Source organism: Vanellus vanellus, assembly GCF_965231255.1.
Source record: "Vanellus vanellus genome assembly, contig: HAP1_SCAFFOLD_137, whole genome shotgun sequence".
NCBI classification, from domain to species: Eukaryota; Metazoa; Chordata; class Aves; order Charadriiformes; family Charadriidae; genus Vanellus; species Vanellus vanellus.
Window position 1 is genome coordinate 14,858 of NW_028126925.1, and position 14,857 is coordinate 29,714.

Consider the following 14,857-nt stretch of genomic DNA (forward strand, 5'->3'; position numbering starts at 1 on the left):
CCATCCCATGGTAGTAGCTGCTCACCCTCCCAAGGTGCCCAAGTGAAGATCTCCTGGAAAGGGGTACCAGGCACTTACTGGGTGCTGATGGCGGAAGGCACCGGCCGGGGGGGGCTCCATACACACCCAAGAGGTACATCGAGGAGCCCTATGGTTGGAGAGAAAACGAGGGTCAGCGACAGCCCCAGCGTGCCAGACCCTTCCCGGCCACTCCCAGTCCCACGCAGAGCAGTGTGCCACCACTGTGAGCCCAGCAGGGACACGGGGACAACCCTTCAGGCCCTGAAACCCCCCCTCACAGAGCGTGGGTGCACCCGAGGGTGCATTGGGGTGAGCTGCAGCCCCGACCCAGCGCAATGGGGCTGGGAGGCAGACAGGGGCTCCCAGTTACCCCCACCCCCCCCCCCCCACTGCCATGTTTTCGTCTGTGTCCTGCCTTTGTAGGGGAAGGCCACGACAACTCTCTCCTGCTCTGCATTCCAGCAAGTGCAACCAGATGCTACCTGCAAACCACCATTGCTCACATGGAGGACGAGCAGACCCAGCTCCCCTGCCCAGGCTGGACGCCGCTCTCACTCCCAGCCCTCCATTTAAACCCACCACGCCGAGGTTTTGTGCTCCTCCTTGCATTGAGCTCACACTCCCCGTGTCCACCCTCTGCTTCGGGCCACGGGCTGCTCCACGGCTCCTACACCAACGTGTCCCCTCCTGCCCAGACACTCCTCGACGCCGGGCTGGACACTGCACCTCCTCACTTCCTTCCCTTCACCAGGAGCCTCGTTCCTTCTCCTCCATCCTTCCCACGACTCTACAGCTCCACAGATGAAGCTACAGCCCAAGACACCAGCTCCTGCTCAGGACATTTGCTCCTCTTACACTTAAAAACCCCTCTGGAAAAGCCTCTCCGCCACGGGGCTGCAGCAACACCCGCACATGTCCACCCCCCGTCAACGACGGGCGAGCACCGCATTGAAGAGCCTCCTTAGGAGCAAGGGCAGGGCGAGGCAGCGCCCCAAGAGCCAGCCAACCCCCCGCACACAGCTCAGCGCTCACCACACGCTCGCCGGCCCCCGCAGCAGCGGCTCGAGCGGGGCTGCCTGCGGCCGGCGGTTGGGCGCCGCTCCGTCACAGCCGCTCACCATGGTGGAACGCCGAACGCAGTCCGCGTCCTTCCAGTCGCACCGCAGCCATGGCGCAGCCGGATGCGGCCACCGGAGCTCCGCGCCAGAGGGGCGCAAAGCGCCGTGCGAGCGCGGAGGAAAGGGCTCGGTAAGCCCGGGACTGGCATTCCCTCACCCACCGCGGGCAGAGGAGGCAGGAGGGGGCGCGCAAGAGCCCGCGCCGCCGGGCGGTGCCGCTCGCCTCAGTCCTGCGGGACGCCGGAAAGCTTCTCCGCTCTCGGAGGGGCCCTCCGCTCTCTGGAGGGCTTCTGGGGGGCCCCTCCGTCTCTGGAGGGCTTCTGGGGGGCCCCCTCCGGCCTCTGTGGGGGCCTCTCCCCGAGGGCAGACAGGCCTCTTCCCCGCCTCCGGGCACCCCCCGCCTCCCGGCGCCCAGCTGCCAGCCGGGGCCCGGCTCGGGGCTTCCGGAGAAGGGTCAGTGCCTCCCCAAGACAGAGGAGGGCGAGGCGGGACGGCGCCGGCCCGGCCCGGCCCCACCGCAGGGCAGGGGCAGAAGCGGGCCGGGCGGTCCTTAACGGCCCCCTCAGGCAGAGCACAGACGCGGCGCGCCTGCGCGCACCCACCGCCCCGCCCCGCCCCGCCCCGCCCCTCTCTCCCCCCTCAGCCTCCCCTCCACTAATGGCTGCGGGGGGCCCTCGGCGCCCTCCTCGCCGCCCCCGGCCCCGCCGCCGCGCAAGAGGCCGCCCCCCAGGGCAGCGAGCCGCCCCGCCGCCTCAGGGCCGCCCCCGGGCATCGCCCCGGCGCCCACTCCCCCCTCCGCCTGGGGCCTGCGGGACCCCCGGGGCTCCTTGGCGGGAGCCCGCCCGGCGCCTCGGCCGGGAGCGGCGTTAGTCGCTCTGTGGGCTCGGGTGCAGGGCGGGGTCTTGCTCTGGGGCTCCCCTGGCTCTGGCCTCGGCCCCTCTGCCCGCCCAGAGCCCCCCCTCCGGGGCGGTGGGGCTCGTGGTGGGCCCCGGCAGCCCCGTGCCCCCCCCGCCCTCTCCCAGCCCGGCAGCCCCGTCCTTCCGGCCCTGTGCGGCGGCTGTGGCTCCTGCCGCTGTGGGCTCGCCCCGGGCCGCAGTCAGAGTCGTTCCCCTGTGATGCTGAGATGACTGTGGCTTCCAGATGTTCCCCCCAAATCCGTGGGCAAAGCCACCCCCTCGTTGGCTTTCCGTCTGCACAGCGGGGGCTTGAAAAGGGAAAAAGAGGGGGTGGAGACTTGGAGTGGTGAAGGAGCGGGGAGCAGCTTAGTACAACTTCCCAGGAGAGAATTCCTCTTTTCTCACCCTCAAACTGATCCTAAACCTCCAAGTGGCTGGTAAAGTAAAAAAGGACAAAACAAGGCTCTCCCAGGTGCCGGGTGCTCTGGTAAAGCTGGAGAAAGCGGCATTTATGTTCACAGGCAGTTGCCGTAAGTGCCGTCAGGTATTGAAACTGCGCTTCTCTCAGGACGTAGCCTTGAGCCTGGAGAGCAGCTCAGAAGGAGTTAGCTCCTGCGAACAATTGAGCAGGAGGATACAAAGATTTTGCCTTCTCTACTTTTGCCTTCTGAAGTATCACATATGCTGAGTAAGAATGCATTTTCATGGGAAGATATTTACCTCTAATGCCTACCCCCCGATATTTTCTGCCTGACTTTAATAGCATAGTAATAGCCAATACTCTTGACATTGTATGAAAGGTGCCGTTAGGGACTTCTTTGTGCTCCTGATACAGAGAGAAGATAGTCCAGAAGCAATGCTATCATCAGGGTTCGGGGGCATAACATTTTAAAAGAAATTCCTTTGTGTAAGAAAGACCAAAGAATTCTTCAAAGAATCCTTGCCGTCTGTCATGACATTTGGGGGGGCAAATAGAGGCAAAAACCCACCTAGGACCATCCTTTGTGCTCCATTCCCAAAGGAAAAAGTGATTGAAGTGGGTGTATGCCCGAGTTGCTTTCCCACCTTTTATTTCCTGTCCTCCTTAGACCTTTCTTTGCAACTCAGTGTAGTGATTTACGAAATGAGATGGCGTAGTAATCTCTGGTGTGCTGCTTTCCCTGATGAAAGAGGAAAACATTACATATAAACTCAATTTTTTGGCGATAGGAACAAATGTAAAATGTTAGGAAGCATTAACAGAATGAGAAAAAGAGGCCTAATGTGCTGCAGCGGGATCATTAGCTCTCTGCGAGCGGTTGTTGGCTGGGAGAGGTTGGGGGGTGTTGAGGAGGGGTGCAGTTAGGTGTATGTGCCTGAGATGATCCCAGGGGCACTTGGAGGGGGAGACCTTTGGGATAGGAAAAGTAACTTGGGAAGTTTGGGCCCTGTGAAGGGAAGTCAGCCTGCTGGGAGCTTCCCTAGGGCTGCAAAACACTGTTGTGTGTGTTCTTTCCTCAGCGTTTGGATACCTGTGGACGATGGTGACGAGAGTCCGGCGAAAAAGAAAATATCAGGTATTGCACATTACAGAAGTATTGAATATGCCTGATTTTTCTGAGGTTTCGTGTCCCTTGGAAAAGTCTGGCTTTTGTGCGCTGGCATTGTTCCTGAAACTGTGGCTTTTCAAGCTGTTCTTTCCTTGTGGCTCTCTATCCCTATAGCCAATGGCTTGAGGGTGTACGGTAGGGCTTAGCCCTCTGTATGACGTTATCTGCGGTGACTGTGGCAGGGCACAGTACTTTTACTGCCAGCAGGAGATAGCCCAGGTCTCTGGCGGTGAGCCCGCGCGTGTCAGCAGAAAGAGTATTTTAAATCAAAGCTGTGTGCTCCCTCCTGGCTGTATTCGCAATGTACCTCTGTTGGTTTTCTATCATGTTCTTACATGGCCTGTCTTTGTTTTTTAGATTATTCCATCTCTGAACAGAAAGAGAAAGTTTCTGCTGTGGTGCAGTTGCCGACCAAGGCAACCAAACGCCCGGCGGCTTCCGTCAGCGAAGATGCTCCATTCACAGAGTGTGCGGAAGAGGTTAGCGAGGGGTTTGAAATATTAGGATCTGTGCAAGGTGCGAGAGCAAGCAGCTCTCCCTACTGCATCTTGAGGTTGAGCCTGCTCTGAGCCTGTACAGCTGTAGGTGGTTCTTTTCCATTTCTAGGAGGCAGCTATAATGTGGGCTGGGTTTGCCTTACTCAAGTCTGTGTTATTCTCTTTCTCGAGTTTGTGGTTAAGGAATCAAAATACACTACCTTACAAGAAAAACTGCGTACTTCCTGTGGATAAACCTCTTTCTGCTCATTAGCCACCAGCCCAGGAGAGGATTCCTGTAGGACTTTGGCTCTGTAAAAATGAGCCACCTACTGCTTGACTGCCTAGTTTGGTACAAAGGTGTAGTGCTATTTTTCTTATTACCCCATGGAATTAGAGGCCTAAGAGACTGTCGGGCTCTAATTCTTCATTCCTGAGAGAGTCGTTAACTCTTATTTGTACAAAATATATTTTTCAAGGGCTGAATTATCACACTTTGGAATGTTTAGGAGCTGACTGCACGTATGAGAGCCTGTATTCAAAAATTAAAGCGTCCCTTGCAAAGGTCCTGCAAAGATTGGCATTCTTCTGCAATCTGACCCAGCAAGTCATGGTCCGCAAGTCATAGCAGAGCTGACTAAGTCTCAGGAAGTGTGTTTGCTTGGATTCTCATTCAGGTTATACTCACATTGGTACTTTTTTTTTGTTTTCTTTTAAGATTCGGTCCACTTCTTTTGAGCCTTCAAGTAAAAGACCAAGATTTTCATCGCTCGATGTAGCAATGCTACAAATTGGTAAGGCTGACATCAAGTTATACGACTTGTTTCATTTTCACCCTACCTTGTGTACCGTCCAAGCCTACCCCTGGGGTTCTGTACAGATTATTGCAGGCACAGGACGAGGCGGCATCTGGGAAGACTTGAGCGTGACCTCTGTTTCTTACCTGCATCCTTGCATTGCTTCTGGAGTGGGGATGGGCATTTATCTTGTCATCTCAGTACCAGAGCTGCCTTGGATGCAGTCCTTCCATTCTGATAGGTCCACTGTTAGCTTGCCAGAAGTAAATTGTTTTCAATGCTTCTTTTAGGTAGTAGATCCCGAGAAGCCTTTTGTATTTCAGGTTTTGGCTGGCAATACCTTGTGCGCACAACTTGCTGTAGTTGCCGGTGTGAAAACCTGAAAATGTCCTCAAGTGACATAACAGAAATAATATGATGATGTGAGAGAGAAAATGACAGTTTATCTTTGTTGAAGCTCGTTACTGTAAACTCATGAACCTCTTCAGTTTCCTTTTAGAGTTCCTGATGCCTTATGCTCTTCCCTCGTAGGTCAGATGCCGTGTGGAACCCATGCTCACCTGACGAAGGAACCACTATCTCATCCTCACAAGATAATTCCACGTCTGAGGTAAAAATCCTTCTGTTTTCTTTGACTTCTTCCCCAAAAGGTTTACTGCCTATGGTAAGGGAGGTCTCCAGCTGCTTCCCCCCTGAAGAACCAATTTTCAACTTTTTTCTTTAAACCCAGCTACTTAATTGACGCAGGAGATTAGGTAGAGATTAAAGGTCTGCGGTAAGAGGAAGTGTTGAACTTGAGAGGAGGCTGAGGACACAATCAACAGCGTATCTTCATCTGAAAGTCATGAACATCTCGTGTCTGTCTCCATCATCATCGGTGTACGTGCTTGACAAAGTAGTTGGTGGTGGAGGTGCATATTGGAATGTTCTCTGGATACCATTTCTTTTGCCGTTGATGTTTTCAGCACAATCCGGAATGGCAAACAGAGCATCAAAGCTGGTCCAGACAGCTTCTTACCCCTGAGGCCGCCCATTAAGGAGCACGCTGCGCCAGAATCCGCCACTGCAGATGAAAATCCATATCATGAAAATGATACAGAAAACAGTTTCTCATGTAATTTTGGGTGCGCTGAGTTTAAGCGCACTGCATTTGAGAGCGGGTCAAGACTCTGCTGTCGGCGTCTCATCTGCCAGTCGTTGCTTATTGTGGTTTGGCTCATATTTTGGAGCAGATCTGGAGCATGAGAAAGAGATTCCTTTCAGAGGAAGGTAAACCAGAGAAGGTTCCTGGGGAACGTGTCTAATGCACTCCAACTGCTACTGAGCATATAGTCCCTGAGGTCAGAGCAGGGCAGGTCTGAAGTAAAATGTCCCAGCAGTATGGATGTTGTGGACATTGCCATTCTCAGCGTCAACATAATCTTTAACAAATAGATTGAGCAGAATTGGTCAAGGCTGGTTGAAATGAATGCTGTCTTGTCCCGCAGAGTAAAGTGGCCTCCTCAGGTTGATGCAGATATTTGTCGGATGTGCAAAGAATATTTTTTTCTTTTCAAAGAAAAACCCCAAAAGCCACTGTGAATTGGTATACACTGATAACAAATGCCCCCCGTATAAAAATTGTGATTCTCCTCTGTTGTTCTTTCCTGCCCCAAAGTGTTCAAGCCTCCTCTAAGGAACCAGTGACGACTGTGAGTCACCTGGAAGAACCAAAATATGGAGGAGAGGTCTATCCACGTCCAACACTAAGGACCGGTGAGTATCCCCATGATTCCAATCCGTTCCACTTTGTAGGTAGACTTCAAATCGGAATAGGGCATTTCTTATACACTGGCAGATGATGTTCAAAGCGCTTGCCAGAATTCAAACTTCCTGACCATACAGTCAGCATTCAAAGTTTTTCTTTTTTTTTTTAATTATCACTCAGAAATGGAGAGCTATGTACATCCGATGGTGACTGAAAGTCGACTTCTTGTTTTCTTACTACTGCTTTCCTGTGCAGGTGTCGAATGTATAGATGTTTGCTGCCCGCAGTGGTCGCAGAGAGGTGATACGATCAGGTAGAGTCTCTTTTAATGTAGTAATGAGTAGCTACCTTGCGGCTCCGGAATTGCTCGCAAGCCAGTTGCATCTCCAACACAGCTGCCATGTGAGAGCCGTGCTGCGTGACAAAGAGGGTTGTGCTGGTGTGGTGTTTGCTGTGGGAAGAAAGCCAGTAAGGGTGCGAGTGGTGGCCGTCCCAAGTTGTCCTTGGATGTGCAGAATCCGTTTTTGTTTGTGAGTCGTTCTGCCGAGCCATCAAGGAGCTGACATTTCATTTCTTTCACTTGGAAACTCGCATCCTGAGCATAAGGATTAGAGAGCTTGTAAAGCCTGGTGGGACTTGAGGCAGTTTTTGGGACTTAGAGGATGCGTGGGGTTTGACTAGGAGGGGGAAAAAAGCAGCGTGCGGTTGGGTTTGAGAGGCCAGCAGCCTCTCTCAAAGGGGTCTTTTGGTGACAATGCGAATTCTTGTTTTTGAAGCAGGGACATATATCTGGACAACTTTAATGTCTGTGTATTTGTTTGCTCTTCAGAGTCTGTGTGGTTTGAATGACAATCCTCTCCAAATGGGGATAGTCACTCTCTTGACTGGCCTGTAGAAGGCAAGTAAACATCCTGTCGCTGTCCCATTTGGAATTCAGTGTGCTGGCCTTAGTTTCCCGAAGCTCACTCTGTTTGGATGCAAGTCTAGTTGCAGATGTTCCTGTTATACCTTGCAGTAGAACACCCAGCGTGCAGTGTTTATCAGCAGTAGATCACAAAGCACTCGATAGAGGAAGTGCTGGTTGCTTCTCTGTTTTCTAAATAATGCAACTGATAAAGAGAAGGAAAAGGAGTCTTGTACAAGTAAATGGGAAAAAAAAAAAATTGCAAAGCTCCCAGCTCTTCATTCTATCCCAGTCCTGCTGCTAAGAAAGAATGGTGCTGGACGTTGAGGCGATATTGTCACGTGTTGATGTGTGCAACTGGGGCTGTAGTCAGAATAAGCCTTGAAAAAGCCTTTCTTGTCCAGAAGGTGAATTCCTGAGAATTCCATGGGAGAGGACAGATACAAAGCTCACTTCTCTCTCTCCCTCTCCTGGCAGGTACTGCACACCAGAAGAAAACTCTCAGGAAGAGGAAGGAGCAGCGAAACAAACCATCGCGGGGGTAAGCTTGCGTTATTCACAAGGAAAATAGAGCTATTTGTGATCAGAAACTTCAGCACTCTCCACTTCACGTGACTTACTCAACAATATCTGTATTTGCCCAGGTTGTTTTTCCCCGGGAAAGCGGGAGCGTTATTTGATGAGTAGCGCTATGGCAAAGTGTTTTCCGCTACCGTTAATTTTGTTTCTGGACTATTAGGAGCACGCTACACTATAGCATTTTGATTCTTCCCCTTTCATGTGTTGGGTATAGCCTCAAAATCTTTACTGCACAGCCTTAGTTGACCTGCAAAGCTGGACTGGGGTGTCTTTAGTCTTATCTTGTTTGCTGGGATGGGAAGTACATCCCTGACTTCCATCTCTGGTCAGGATTGAGGTCAAAAATAAAATTTTAATCATGGAAATCATAAATAGTAGTCTCACTCTCAACTTAATACCTACACGTGGAGGCTTTGCTGGGGTTCTTAACGCTAGCCCAAGCCAAACGAGCTTTCTGCCTCTCTTGCCTCCAAGTGCAGCACTCCATGGGTGCACAGTTGGAATGCAGTCGTCAATAAAAAGTCACTTTGGGGTTTGCTGTTTGGATGTGTGTACAAAAACTCTTCCAGTTTTCTGTCCTGTCCCCAAGGAAACAAATCTGTGCTTGATTGCTAGCTTAATGTCCGTTTGTCTAACAGAGGCAGCATGGGACTGAAATCTCAGAAGATGCGTTATTCCAAGGACATCCTATACCTGTTCGGTCCAAAAAGTCAGCCAGCCTCACCGTGGAAGGAAAGAAAGTGCCAGGCTTGGGAAAAACAGCGGAACGCTTTCCTCCGCTCACAGAGGTACCACAGCCGACAGTCTGTTAGACAAAAGAGAAGGTTGTGACAGAGCTGCAGGGAACTCCTCTTATTCTCGGTGGTTCTTGAGGCTTTTTGAAATCTGAAGAACTTGCATTGAACCTGTTAGCGAGTGTCTGCGGCTGTGACTTTGCAGTGCGAGGGTCAGCACTAAAGCTGGTTTGAAGGATTTCGTGTGCTCCAGCGCTCCTTCAGTTGTGCTGCCCTGAGGGTTTGTGGGCCTTCTGTTAGCAGGACAAAAAATGAGTCCAGGTTGAACACCAGTCTCCAGAGCAGTGCTAACCCGACTCATCCAGTTCTATTGGATGTGCCTCTTGTCCTACCGTGGTGATAGAACCTGAAAGATCAGCTTGTGCTGGTCCGTGATGCCGTTCCCCAGGGAGTGGGAGTTCAGTTTCCCCTGCTTGTATGAATTTTGGCTGCTTTTATTCTTTGGAGTTGCAGTCTAATTGAGCTCCCCCCACCTTTTCCTGCCTGTTGAGGATGGACTCGGAAAGGGCGGGCAAATGCAGAGTTTACAAAGTCTGCAGAGTTGATGCTGGGTACAAGGGAAACCGGGTGGTTTTCTTATTTTGCTTGCCCAGATTCAAGCAAGAAGGAGATGCTATTGCAGATCAGAGTATTTTATACCACCATCCGTAGTGGTTTCTTTGCATTCCCCGCTGGGATTGGCTTAAACCTGGGTATTGCGAGGGCCGCGGCAGCACGTGGGAAAGGGGTTTGCCAGAGTTGTGTTCCATTTTCAGCTGCTTTAGCGTGTTTGCTGAGTTTACGGGTTTTATCCCAACGTCCTTGGTGAAAAGAAATGGCAGCAAGCCTGGGCTGTGAAGTTCAAAGTTAGGATGCTGAAACCAACCAAGCAAGGCAAAAGCGCTATCGCTGACTGAGCCAAGAAACCGTCGGAGGCAGTTGCTCTGTCACCTGAGCTGAATTTACAGGCCGTGTTTCAGTGGAAAGCTGCCCCCAGGTCAGCGTGCTCCATGCTCTGTTTCACAAGTCCTTCCCCATTGAATTGTTCCTTTCAGGCCATGGAGAGAGAGGTCAGTGCCGCATTTGGCAGAGGTGAGCCAGATGAGATCATGAGCAGTGCCTTCAAACTAAAGGTCACTCGCGAAGACATCCGCACGCTCAGGAACCTTTGCTGGCTAAACGATGAGGTAAAACCAGCTGCAGCACAGGGCTAGTCTCACTCAGCCTTTATTGAAAAATACCCCTCCGCCCTGTACAGAAGTCGCGTCAACGTTCTTTGACGACCTCCGTGGCAGAGCCTAGAAATCTCTGTACACTTCTTATTTGAGGTGTTGAAGGGTCGAGCGTTTCGGGAAGTCCCGTTACTTCTTGTATGACGCAGCTTCCAGGAGTTCGTCCGGGTTATTGGCGTGGGTGGCAGGTGTTTTGATCAAACTGCCGATGTAGCCCCGTGTGAAATCCTGGGAACAAAAGCCTCCAGCTGAGGCTGGAGTTCTCTCCGCTGCGTGCTTAAGGGTGGCCAGAAAAGACATGGTGCTGTATTTTTCATTGGGGAAGGCAGCGTCTTATTTTTACACCTCACGTTTCCTCTTTATGGTACAGGTCGTTAATTTCTACATGGGTCTGCTGATGGAAAGAGGCAAGAAGGAAGGCTATCCAGCAGTCCACGCGTTTAGTACTTTCTTTTATCCGAAACTAACATCTGGGGGCTACGAGTCGGTCAGAAGGTGGACCAAGAGTGTCGATGTCTTTAAGCAGGACATCCTCTTCGTGCCTGTGAACTCGCGAGCACACTGGACACTAGCCGTGAGTCCCACGGGCTTTTTCTTTAGAATTGGACGGGGAGCAAAAACTGGCAAGAGAAGTCATGTAGGTGTTGGGGGGTGTGCGGCACAAGGTTGTGCTTTGCCTAACGGTCACCTTTTAATAACAGGTCATAGATCTGAGGAAGAACACCATCACGTACTTGGACTCGCTTGGGCAGAAAGGGGACAAGATTTGTCAGACTTTGCTGTAAGTAACCGCTCCGTCACTGCTTTTCTGGTGTGAATGAGGAGAGGGGTTTTAGATTTAGTCCCTGTAAGGCGACTGCCAGTTTTCACGTGGCTTGTAGATAACCAAGCAGGAATCTTGGAGTTGCTTGCTGCGAGTTGTCTGGCATCGACTGCTTATCTGCTGTCACAGCGTCCCCTGCACCCAGGGTCTGGGGTGCCTGGATTCTGCCACCTTCCCGTGAGAGGCACAGCCAAATACGCCATAGCCCCGTGGCACACGTGTGCCGACTTTGTTAGTCGGAGCCCAGGATGTGGGATCAAGGCACCCGGTGGAATTACGGCATTACAGTTCCTTGCTTGGTTTGTCTCTTTGTGCTCTGATAACATGTGATTTGGGGCTTTTTGACCTCTCCGAAGCAATGGAGTCGTTGGCCTCGTTCTTGACCATTAGCTCACAGCCTCTCCCTGTGTTTGTAAGTTTCAGATTGGGATTTTTCCTCAAAATCAGCCTTAAATCAGCTGCGGTGAGGATCCTCTGACATTTTACCGTCCTGCCGTCCGTCTTCCTGTGATCCTTCAGCCGCTTTATTTTGTTGTTGGCCTAAATTACAGAGATGAAAAGGGATTTTTTTTTTTCCTTTTGTTTTAACCAGCCAATACCTGCAAAAAGAAAGCTGGGAAAAAAGACAGCTGGAGCTGGATGTTTCAGAGTGGACTCTTCACAGCATGGAGCCACGTGTACGTGAGCACCCCTTGGGTTTGAAATGGGAACTGTAAGTGCTTCTTTGGGGCCCAGATCCTGGCCCGTGGCAAAGAAAGGGTTGAGCTGATGTTTCTCGAGGAGTTGATAGTAAAAAGCAGTCCCTAAAGACCGGATTTAAGAAAGGTCACTTAAGAAAGAGGCGGTGCGAACCTTGAGACACCTCGCAGGGGGGAGGGCTGCTGCGCCTTCTGGGCCTGCCAAAAATTTGGATCGTAGTGTCCGAGTCCGGGAGGCAGAGGGGAGGGATGGTGAGCAGTGAACTGGGTCTGTTCCTCGTGGGCGGGAGTGGGTATTGGGGATTAAGCAAGTAGGGTCAGGAGTGTGCGGTGAGCGCAGTGTCGGTGTGGGTAATGTGCGCTGCTTCCAAGTTGCTTTTCTTTTGAGACAGAGGGAAATCCTCCATCTTCTTTGCATTCCTTAGGAGATCCCTCAGCAGCTGAATGGAAGCGACTGCGGCGTCTTTATGTGTAAATACGCAGATTACATCGCCAGAGAGAAACCATTCAACTTTAGCCAGGTGAGTGAAGGTCATAAACCCCTCCAAGCCCCTCTCGCCCAGGGACAGGAGCCAGGGAGGTTAGGCAGCAGCTCTTCATTGTGTCCGGGGCAGGGGCTGAGGTTTCGTACCCCGTTTCGGTGCGTAGTTGCTGGGATCAGAACTTCCAAGTGGCCTGGGCAGGGCAGAGCTGTGGTTCTCCATCCCCGCCTTTGGGAGCTGCTGCCGGTGAGATTCCTCTTGGGCAAGATACTGCCGCCAGCGGGTTTGGCATATCTGGGCTCGGTATCTTTTGGAGAAATGGCTTCTACCCTTTGACCAGTCAAGACACCGCTTCTTTTTATTGATTTTGTTTTAGACGGGTCTTTTATTAGCGTGCTTGTAAGCTGTCGCGCGGTCAAGTCAATCTGGTTTTGTCGGGTTGTCGTGTCACCCTCTTAGGAACCGCGTGGGGTGTTATACCCAAACGGTTGACAGTTCCTAAAGGGAACTTCCTATTAAGGACTCCGCTGGGCGTTTATGCGTGTTTGCCGCCTCTTTCTACCGTGACGTCATTATTTAATTTCTCTTTTCTTTCTCTTCTCTTTTCAGACTCACATGCCATACTTCCGCAAGAAGATGGTGTGGGAGATAATCCACCAACAGCTGCTGTGACACGTGGACTCTTAGAGTTCTTATTTTGATTACGTTTCTTCGACCTTAGTTACTTTTCTTAGGCCTTTAGTTAGTTTTCTTAGACCTTTAGTTACATTTCTTAGACGAATTTTCCTCTTTAGGTTATGAAGTAGAAGTTAAGATGGTTTATTCCCCCCACCTCCCTTATTTTGGAGACAGTAACTCTGGGGTTTTGGTACACAAGTTTTCCTCTTTAGCTTATGAAGGAGAAGTTAAGATGGTTTATTCCCCCCACCTCCCTTATTTTGGAGACAGTAACTCTGGGGTTTTGGTACACAAGTTTTCCTCTTCAAGTTATGAAGTAGTGGTTAAGACAGTTTATTTCCCCACCACCACCCCCCACCCCCCCTTATTTTGGAGACAGTAACTCTCTTTGAAATTAGCTAACGCACCTTAACCAAAAGCCAGAAAGATGGGTGTGACCTCGTTAAGGGCAGAGTGAAGAAGGAACATCGTCAACTTCCATGGCTGAGCCGCACGCACGCGCCTCGCAGCGCACGCGACCACGTTACAGACAAATGGGAAACATCTGTGGTGGTGGTTACAGTCGTGTTTGCCCAACTTACCTTCCCAAGGACAACGTGCTGAACTACCGTCTCAAAGAGAGTTTTCCTCTGTTTCTGGAATATCTACCATCTCCTTGATTCCTAAAACTGGATTTGTCACGACCACGGAAAGAAAGCGTTTACCATCTCTTGATTTCTCACCAAAGCCCCTGTCCTTTGGGCTGGTTTGGGGTTGGCTTTTTTTGCTGCCTCCAGGGAGTGATCTAATGTGAAAAGAGAAGTATTTATTTCTTTATATAATATAAATATTTATTTTAATAAAAAGAGCCTTAATGGAAGGAAACTCTCCCTGTGTCCTGGTTTGAGGTAAAAGAGAACCAATTTTGTTCAGTAACTTGGCTTCTTAGCTGGGCCTCTTCTACCAACTGAAATTAACTGCCTATTGTGCCGTCAGCGTTCACTCTCTCAGAGCGATAAGAGCAATGTTTACAGCTGATGCCCAGGCATGGGATGCAGAGAGGCTCTTGCTTATACTTATTGCTATAACCCCCACGGCCAACCAGCTTTGTTATTTGCCCCGTTGGAGGGTCGGAAGCGGAAAAGCATAGTGGGGTCCCACCTGCGGGGAGGAGCGACAGGACAGGTGACCCAAAACTGACCAACAGGGTATTCCATCCCATCTGCCTCATGCTCAGTAGAAAAGGGACCAAAGGGATCAAAGGGTTCTTCTACCTGGGGAATGTTTACTTCGCCCTTTGATAATTATGCTGATGTGACCCCATCAGAGCTGGGGCATGGCAACCTTCTGGGCTCTGAGGATAAGGACTGGTACCTTGTTAAGATCGTGATTTTGTTGTTGATGCTCCTGAATGTGGTGCAGGGGTGGTTTCTTGTGAAATATCTGTGCAGGGGGAGCTGGAGGGGACCGTGCGCTGCCGCCACTCAGACCCGCGCAGCCGCTCGGCGATCTGCAGCGGCGCGAACCGCGGCCCCGCCCGGCCCGGCCGCAGCTGCCCCCCCCGGAGCAACGGCACCACCGGCAGCCGCCTCCCCCACGGCACCGGGGCCACCGGCAGCTGCCCCCCCCCGGAGCAACGGCACCACCGGCAGCCGCCTCCTCCACGGCACCGGCGCCACCGGCAGCCGCCCCCCCCACCGCCACGGCACAGGCGCCTCCGCCGCCGCCTGCACCGGCACCGGCACCCGCACCACCGGCAGCCGCCCCCCCCACCGCAACAACACCGGCCCCTCCGCCGCCCGTCCCGGCACAAGCCGCGCCCCCCCCTGCAGCGGCACAAGCCACGCCGCCGCCTCTCCCGGCACAACCTACTGCAGCCACTACAACCAGTACCAAAACTACTCCAACTCCATCAAAATCGGTACAAGCCGCCCCGGGAACCAGGAGCAGGAAGAGGAGGTCAACTCCTTCCCCTGCCCCTTACCACAAAGACCACCTCAAGTCACATAGCTTGGGGGAGAGTTCTGAACAAGATCCAGGGGAGGGTCCTTCAAGACCACAGAAG